We start from the raw sequence: 8892 nt of genomic DNA on the forward strand, positions 1-8892 counted from the left end.
GATTTTTTTGAATTTCTGAAGTGTGTATTGTTATTTATTTTGTATTGTTTCCAATTGATCATATTAGAGAGTTTACTTTTCTGTTTATGGTTAGGTTAGCCATTGCTTGAGATGACCCATTAAGTTGTTGACTTCCTCTCTTTCTGTTTTCTTGATGAAGACTTCCAATGCTATAAATTTTCTTCTTAAGACTACCTTTGTAATATCCCACAGGTTTTGATAATTTGTGTCTTCATTACCATTTTCTTCCAAAAATTTCCTTAGTCATCTCATCATTAACCCCACTATTGTTCAGCATAAGGTTATTTAGTTTCCATGACTTTGAGTATGAGTTGGTGCTGAGTTCAACTTTTATTCCATGATGGACTGAGAAAGTCCAAGGAATAATTTCTATTATTTTAAGTTTTCTGGGGTTAGACTTATATCCTAAGATATGATCAATCTTTGAGGATGAGCTGTGGGCTGATGAGAAGAATGTGTATTTAGTTTTATTCGGATGAAATGTTCTGTAGAGGTCTGTTAAGTCCATTTGTTTTAGGGTCAGGTTTAAGTCTAATATTTCCTTGTTTAGTTTCTTCTTGGAGGATCCATGCAAAACTGCCAAAGGGGTGAAAAATATCCAACTATTACAGTGCTGGAAGATATCAAATTGTTCATGTCTGTTAGGGTTTGCTTTATAAATTAAGGAGCATTCTTGTAGGGTGCATACATATTAATTATCAAAATCTCTTCACATTGACTGTTTCCCTTGACAGATATGTAGTGTCCTTTCTTATCTTTCTTTATCTCTGTTGGTTTAAAAACAATTGTATCTGCACATAAGATTGCAACCTCTGCTTTTTTCTATTTTCCATTTGCTTGTTTCATAGATGTTGATGCCTTCACCCTGAGTCTTTACTTATCTTTTGAGATAACATGAGTGTCTTGTAGGCAAAAGATTTGTGACCTGAGTTTTTGTCTCCAGTCAGCCAACGTGTGCCTCTTTAGAGGATAATTTAAGCCATTCATTTTAATTGAGAGTACTGATAGGTATGGTAGTGTTTTGGCCATCATGTTTTTCAAAGGTCCAGTGGATATTTTTAATTATTTCACCATTGTGAAGATTAGGGGTTTTTTTGATACATTCTGTTTGAGTTTACTTTGGTGGTAGACCATTCTGCTAGTCATTATGGATGATAGGACTAAGAATATCCTGGAGACCTGGTTTAGTTATGGCAAATTTCTTCAACATGTGTGAGTCAGTAAAGTATTTGATTTCTCCATCACAACTGAAACTCAGTTTAGCTGGATAGCTAAACTGGGCTGAAAGTTATTTTGTTTTAGGAGATTGAAAGTTGATGATCATCCTCTTCTTGCTTGAAAGGTTTTGGCTGAGAGATATGCAATCATTCTAATATTTCTCCCCTTGTAGGAATTTTCTTACGTTTGGCTGCTTACAGAATTTTCTCCTTCAAATTTATTTTGGCAAAGTTTTTACAATTTGTCTAGAATGTGCTTTATTTGGATTGCTCCATGCTGGGGTTCTGAAACTTTCTACTATCTGAATTTCTGTATTTCTTGCAATGTTTGGGAAATTCTCCTCTATAATATCTTGGAGTAGAGAATCTGTGCCTTTAGGACCATCCTCTTCTCCTTCAGGAATTTCTATAAGACAAATGTTTGATCTTTTGGAGTGGTCCCACAACTCTCAAGGTATGATCAGTTTTTGCTCTCTATTTTTCTTCCTCTTTGAGCATTGGGAACATTCAAAATCTTTGACTTCAATTTCAGAGAGCCTTTCTTCTGCCTGCTCAACTGTAGTACTATGGGATTATACTGTATTTTGGATTTCCTTGAAAACCTTTTTCATTTCCTTGAATTCTGCTTTCTTTTTTCTCATTATACACATTTCCTTGGTGATTTTGTCATTTAATTCATTGATTTCTTGAAACAACTTTTGCACAACTCTATGGATTTCTATTTCAATCTTTTCTCCATTCTATTGATTTTATTCATTATCCATATTCTGAATTCTATTTCTGACTTTTCAACCATTTATGAATGGCATCTTCTGATGTATCTCCTTTGTCATTCCTTCGGGGAGTTGATCTACTCTGATTATTCATGTTGCCAGACTTCTTTTTCTGGTTCTCCCCCATGATTATTTTCCATAGTTTGGCTAGTAAAACTGGTAAGGTGAGATTGGATTGAATGCTCCAGGAATTGTATTTAATCATCCCTTTACCAAAAAATCTGGGACTGGTAATTGTGGCTTTCCCCCTACAGTTTTACAGAGCTCCCTTTCAGATGTGTAGCCAGAGACTCTGGGGACCTAATTTGTGTGATAGGGTAGCTAGCTCTGTCTTGTATTCAACCATCCTCTTTTTTTCCTAGTGAGTCAGTGGATTTAACCTAAAATCTCAGCTGGGCAGAAATATAAACAACTGAGACACCTTGCCCCCCACCAGCAACAACAGGAAGAGAATTAATCAGTCCCTCCCACTACAACACAACCATGGTTCAACCTTGGAGGGTCTCTAGGTGGACAACCCAGGTCAAGAATTCCAATCCAATTGTCCCAGGCAGCACAATCACTGCTCAACTGGGAGAGTTCAAAAGGTCTCTAGCAACTTGACAGCAGGGATCTACAGGCAGCTCCATCCCGAAAACTGGAGAGGCTGTAGTGTGGATCCTTCCATTAATCAATGGAGTCAAGAAGGCCCAGCCAACCAAAGAGTTTGGTGCCTTTTTCCATGCCTTACATCACATCCATGTCCTACCACCAGTAATCCCACAGGGCTGTGGCTGGCTCCCTCCAGTGAGTAAAGCCATGAGGGATATGTACCTTCCAGAGTCAAGGGGAGTCAGTGCCTCCTCCCTGCCTCAATTGACTCAGGGGAGTGTTCCAGGAGAGTCGGTCTCGAGATGCACCACTGTTGGCTGGTGGGTACCATAGAGGTGCATAATTCTTTCCCATAGAGTCTGGATCCCTGCCTCAGTCAAATTCTGCCTCCAGCACCCCCATGGGGTTGAGGCCCAGCTCCCTCTGGTCGTCTACAGAATCGGGGAAGTATTTCTCCAAAATCTGACCCTGTGTGTGAACCCCTCCCATCCCCCCTCCCTGGCCCCCACCATGACACTGTGACAGCTACTCCCTCTCCGGCTTGTGTCTCTCTCCTCAGGTCCCCCAACTTCTATTCAAGTCACTGTTTCAGCACAGTTATGCAACAGTCCATGCAATGCTCAGACTTCTCAAGGAATTGCCAAACACTCTGAGTTCTGCAAGGGACAGGCTTTCAGACCTCCAGGTGATGCGGGAAGGGTAGACTGAGAGTTCAGAATTTCTGGGAAAATATTGGTTTAATTTTACACCAGGCAAGAGAATACCTAGGCTCATAGGTGAGACCTCTCTGGAGAAAAAGTCCTGGTATTTAGAGGTTCTCTACAGTGGGGTGAAATAAGTTCTTCTGAACACTGATCACTTCTTGAGAGAACACAGTGAGCCACTCTCTTGGGGAAGGTGTCTATCGTCCTCTTGGCAGTGGGTTTTGTATCTGTAGTTTGTTTCCTTGGACTCACAGCTTGCCCCAGCAGGGATGATGTGCACTCATCAGTCTTCTTTCTTAGCTCAGCTCCTTACCTTCAGCTTCATTGAGTTCATTCTGCCCATTTTCTTTCCCTCTAGATAGGAGCCTCTGTTGAAAGCTGTCTCCAGTCAGCCATCTTACCTCCAATCTCACCTTTTTCTACTTTAAAATAATTTTTTTATCACAGTAGTATAAATTTTCTATAGAAAATTTAGAAAATATAAATAATTAAAAATATTAATGTTTGTATCTCCACCTAGTGATAACCTCTGATAATATTGCAGTATATTCTTTTGTGTATATGCATATGTGTATCATTTAGAAAATGATACATTTTATTTGGTATTGTCTGGAAGTTTTCTATTTTTACCTAAACTATATTATGAATATTTCCATTCATTAAATATTCTTCTAAAGCTTCAATTTTATGGCTATATATAACATTTATTTGTATGGAGATCAAAATATATTTAGTCATTCTTACAATATTTAGATTGTTTCCAATTTTTATATATACAACTCTTTCAGCTTATAGCTAAATCTTGACACATATTCCTAATTGTTCCCTATACAATTTAGAAGTAAAATTTCTAAACCAAAGACTGAATATTTCAGAACTATAAAAACATCTCAATAATGGAAGATAATTTAAATTCACACCAATAATGTGAGCTTACCTCTTTATCTGAACACTTGCCAACAATGGAGATTAATATTGTTTTTAATCTTTGCCAATTTGATAGGCAAAGGACTTTATATCTCATTACTATTTTTTAATTTACACTTTGAATACTTTTTTTCAAACCACAATTCCTTAAATATTTTAATTGCCTTTCCTTGTATTTTTCCATTTTTTTCTGATAGATACCTTTTAATAATTTTTGAGTACTCATTGTACATTGATAATAATAGTTTTTTGTTATATGTGTTGAAAATATTTTTCCCCACTTTATATTTTTCCTTTAAAAAATATTTTGGTTATTTTTATTTTAAATTTATGGTATTTATATTCATATGTTTTCATTATCTGTGGCCAAATCCATTGCATATTTACAGTTTCTCTTTATGGTATATTCTGTCTTCACAAGAGAATATTTTTGTCCTTAACATTTTCACAGGTCCTTCAAAATTTTTGTTCTTGATGCATTGTTACTTTGACAAAACTTCATTTCAACAATTCAAAGTTTTTTTTTTTTTTTGGTCTTCTTTTATTTCTAGAATGGTCAGATCCCTTAGATTGTGAATGAACAAATCTTTGCCAAAGAGCTAAGAAAATGACGAAGTCTATGTTAACCAGTTTGATGAAAATATTTCAAATTGTATATAAAAACAGCACACTGTACCCCATGATAGTATTAAAGTACACAGCTATGATTCAATAAAATAAATAAATAAATAAATAATCTTCAAGCATAGCAACATATCCAGCTTCATAAGCCAGCTCAATATGTGTAAGTATAATTCTTTTATTATTGAAAGCATTATTAAATTTCAGTGGAATATCACAGAAAAATTATTCTTTATATTTTAAACATATGAATAACACTCTATGTTGAATGAGGGCTCTTACTAAGGTTTATCATTAAAATTCTACTTGGCTTTTTTTAGTCATAGGAATTCCAAATATAAAAACTTCCTTTGTGGTAAGATCTGCTTTTATCCTTTTGAGTTATAGAATGTAAGAGCTTAATAGTACCTAAGAATTTATCTACTTCAATCCTATTATGTTATAGATGACAAATGAGGCCCAGAGATTAAATATACTTGTTCCAGGTGATACAGCTAGACATGTTTGGCATCCATTACTTTGATAAAAAGTAGATGATTTGGCTGGGCATGGTGGCTCACACCTGTAATCTTAGTACTCTGGAAGCCAAGATGGGTAGATTGCCTGAGAGCAGGAGCTTGAGACCAGCCTCAGTAAGTGCAAGACCCTGTCTCTATTAAAAATAGAAAAACTTGCCAGGAGTAGTGGCAGGCACCTATAGTCTCAGCTACTTGGGAGGCTGAAGCAAGAGGATCACTTCAGGCAGGAGTTTGAATTTACTATGAACTATTACCTCATGGTACTCTAGTCTGGGGCAATAGAGTGAGACTCTTGTCTTAACAACAATAGAGAAAAAGTGGATTATGTTTTTCTTTCTCTAATCTTTGGAAGTCAAGGTCTGGCACTGCACATATGTGTGTTCCACTGCTTCCAGGAACCCATGTTTTATCTACATAACTTTATTTGTGTGTAACCATTATAGAAAAATAGAAAAAATATAGGGTAGACATAAAGTTCATGTGCAATTTAAAATACTTTAATGTAGTAAATGCCACACAAACTTTATGTCCACATGTATAGAAATGTATACAAGTATATGTATATATACATACATATGTAACCTTAAGACACTTTGCAAATTTTATGACTCGCTTATTTTTAACCTAGCATTGTGTCAAAAATATTTCCCCACATTTAAAATAATATATTATTAGGGCAATGCCTGTGGCTCAGTGAGTAGGGTGACAGCCCTGTTTACTGAGGGTGGTGGGTTCGAACCTGGCTCTGGCCAAACTGCAAAAAAATAGCTGGGTGTCTTGGTGGGCGCCTGTAGTCCCAGCTACTCAGGAGGCTGATGCAAGAGAATTGCCTAAGCCTGGAAGTTGGGGGTTGATGTGAGCTGTAATGCCACAGCACTCTGCTGAGGATGACAAAATGAGACTCTGTCTCTAAAATAAATAAATAAATAAAAATAAAAATATATTATTATCTTATGTAATAAAATGAAATCATTTTAAAGGCTGTTGCCATCTTTATACATGTTTTGTAAGGTGCTTCAGTTTTTCTATATTTTCTTCAATTTTTTTAATGAGCATATGTTATTTTTATAATAAGAAAATAAATATTATTTTTGTGATAACTTTGAAATATTATTTTCAGTGCCTCAAAATGGTGATGGGTGGGAGTATATGACACATTGCTTTAAATCATACAGATTTAAAAGCACAGAAACTTTATTAACAACAAATGAAATTTTTATTTTAAATATCTTAGAAATATCAACCAAAGGTATAGATATTGCTACAATACCTTATTTTAAGGATTTTTTCATGACCTACTCAGTTAATATAGTTACCCTCCCCATTGTTCTTTTTGTCTTCCAACTTTATACCTTTGCTATTGAACCTACTACAACATAACCAGAAATATGATACATTTTTCTAGTTACTTGGAAGAACATAAAATTATCCCATTTATTCATGCCATCCTATTGTTTTCTTTAGCACTTTAGGTATTTTTAGATTTAATTGAATATCCTGCATTGTGATCAGGATATTCCCAATTAATAGAAATTTTGAATAGAAAACGGGCATTAAATTCTTGCTCTGTCATAATATTTCATATTTCTAAACCAATTTTAGAGCAATATTTACTACATTTATAAAAATGTTGAATTCCATATTTATTGTTGTGGCTTCTAGATAAGAACAAATATTATTCACTATTGCAAGAATAAGAAATTACAGTAAATTAGTCTAGATTCATGGTAAGAAAATATAGCTTGACTAATAAGATAAGTAGTAAAAACAAATTCATAACCTTTTCTCTTACGTTTACTGTGTGTGTGCTTTAGTATATGTGTGCATAAACTTGATAGATATGCATTAGAGAAAATTAGACAATGAAACCACAAAAGAAGGGAGAGAAATTACCCCTTTTACAATCCATTGCTGATTGACAATGTTTTATACATCCTAATTTTCTTAGTGCTTATATAGGAAAGATTAGCAAGCTCCTATATTTCCTAGTGTCCCTCTGTTTTACTCTCTCACTGTCCAAGTGTAGCATCTTAGCTGATATACCAGCCTTTACCTCATTCTAATAAATTATATAATTTGCTTGTTCTAATAATTCATACATATTACTGTCTGTTTTATTTTTAAAATACAAACCTGATTATGTCACTCTTATTCAAAAGTCTCAGTTGGTCCACACTATAGGTCACAAAATAAAGTCTAACTCTGTCTGGAATTCATATTTTTCTACAGTTAAGATTTATCCTTTTTTTTTGTTTGCTGTACACGTATGTATGTATACACACACACACATACACACACAAACACACATCATTTCATTACACAGGATACATTATAGTTATTGTCTTTGCAAGCCTTATACCATTTTTCTCAAACCCACTATGGTGAAGAACACTTCTTAAAAAAATTTTCCAAGACTTACACCTATAACCATAGCACCTTGGGAGGCCTTTGCAGGAGTATCACTTGAGCTCATGAGTTTGAGACCAGCTGGAGCAACTGAGTGAGACCCCCGTCTCTACCAAAAATAGAAAAATTAGCTACACATGGTGGCATGCGCCTGTGTTTCCAACTACACAGAAGGATGAGGCAGGAGAATTGCTTGAGCACAGGAGTTTTAGGTTGCAGTAAACTATGATTACATCACTGCCCTCTGGCTAACCAATACTTCATAAAATACAGTAAGAATGGATTGTTGGAAAAATGATCATGTTCAGTCACAGCAATGTCAAATTACTATAAAAGTTTCTACAGGACTGCTCTCAATTTTTATACTTACATCACCACCAAACATTAAATCACCACCAAACATTACATCACCACCAACCAATAAGAAATAAATGGTTTGTAGAGAAGCCCCCATCCACAGACCACACACTGTTTCTCTGCTGTGGACTTTCTTGTATCAAAGCCTTTCTTTATGCCACTTCTGTTGACTGAAATGCTCTTCATTCCCACTACATTCCTAAAAATCTGCTTAGGAGAGTTATGATCATCTTTTAAGTCCTGGTTTAAACTTTATCTCCTTCAATAAGTCTTGTATTCTTCCAGTCAGAATTAAACTTATTTTCACAAATGCAAATACCCAGAGTACTTCATTTGTAAGACAAACACAGTTCTTATCACAGGTTGGTATTTTTTACTGAGATACAATTCACATATTGTATAATTAACCGATTTAAAGTGGCCAAATACATTCTTTTTAGTATACCACAGACTTATGCAACCATATTTACAACATATTTTTTTTTTTTTTGCAGTTTTTGGCCAGGGCCAGGTTTGAACCCACCACATCCTGTATTTATAAAATCATTTTACAACATTTCTGTCACCCACAAAGAAGCTCAGTGCTGAATATCAGTCATTCATCATTCTTCCCCATATAGCATGACTTTTTACTATAGCTATTGGTGTGTGTATGTTTTCTTTCAAAGGTTGTGAATGCTTAGAGGAGAGAGATTGGTGGAGGTATCTAATTTGTCTCTAAAGCGGAAACTATGAAGAAGTCTAGATAGGGTAGAGT

This window comes from Otolemur garnettii, unplaced genomic scaffold (assembly GCF_000181295.1).
Source record: "Otolemur garnettii isolate 467f Iridium unplaced genomic scaffold, OtoGar3 scaffold00206, whole genome shotgun sequence".
NCBI lineage: Eukaryota > Metazoa > Chordata > Mammalia > Primates > Galagidae > Otolemur > Otolemur garnettii.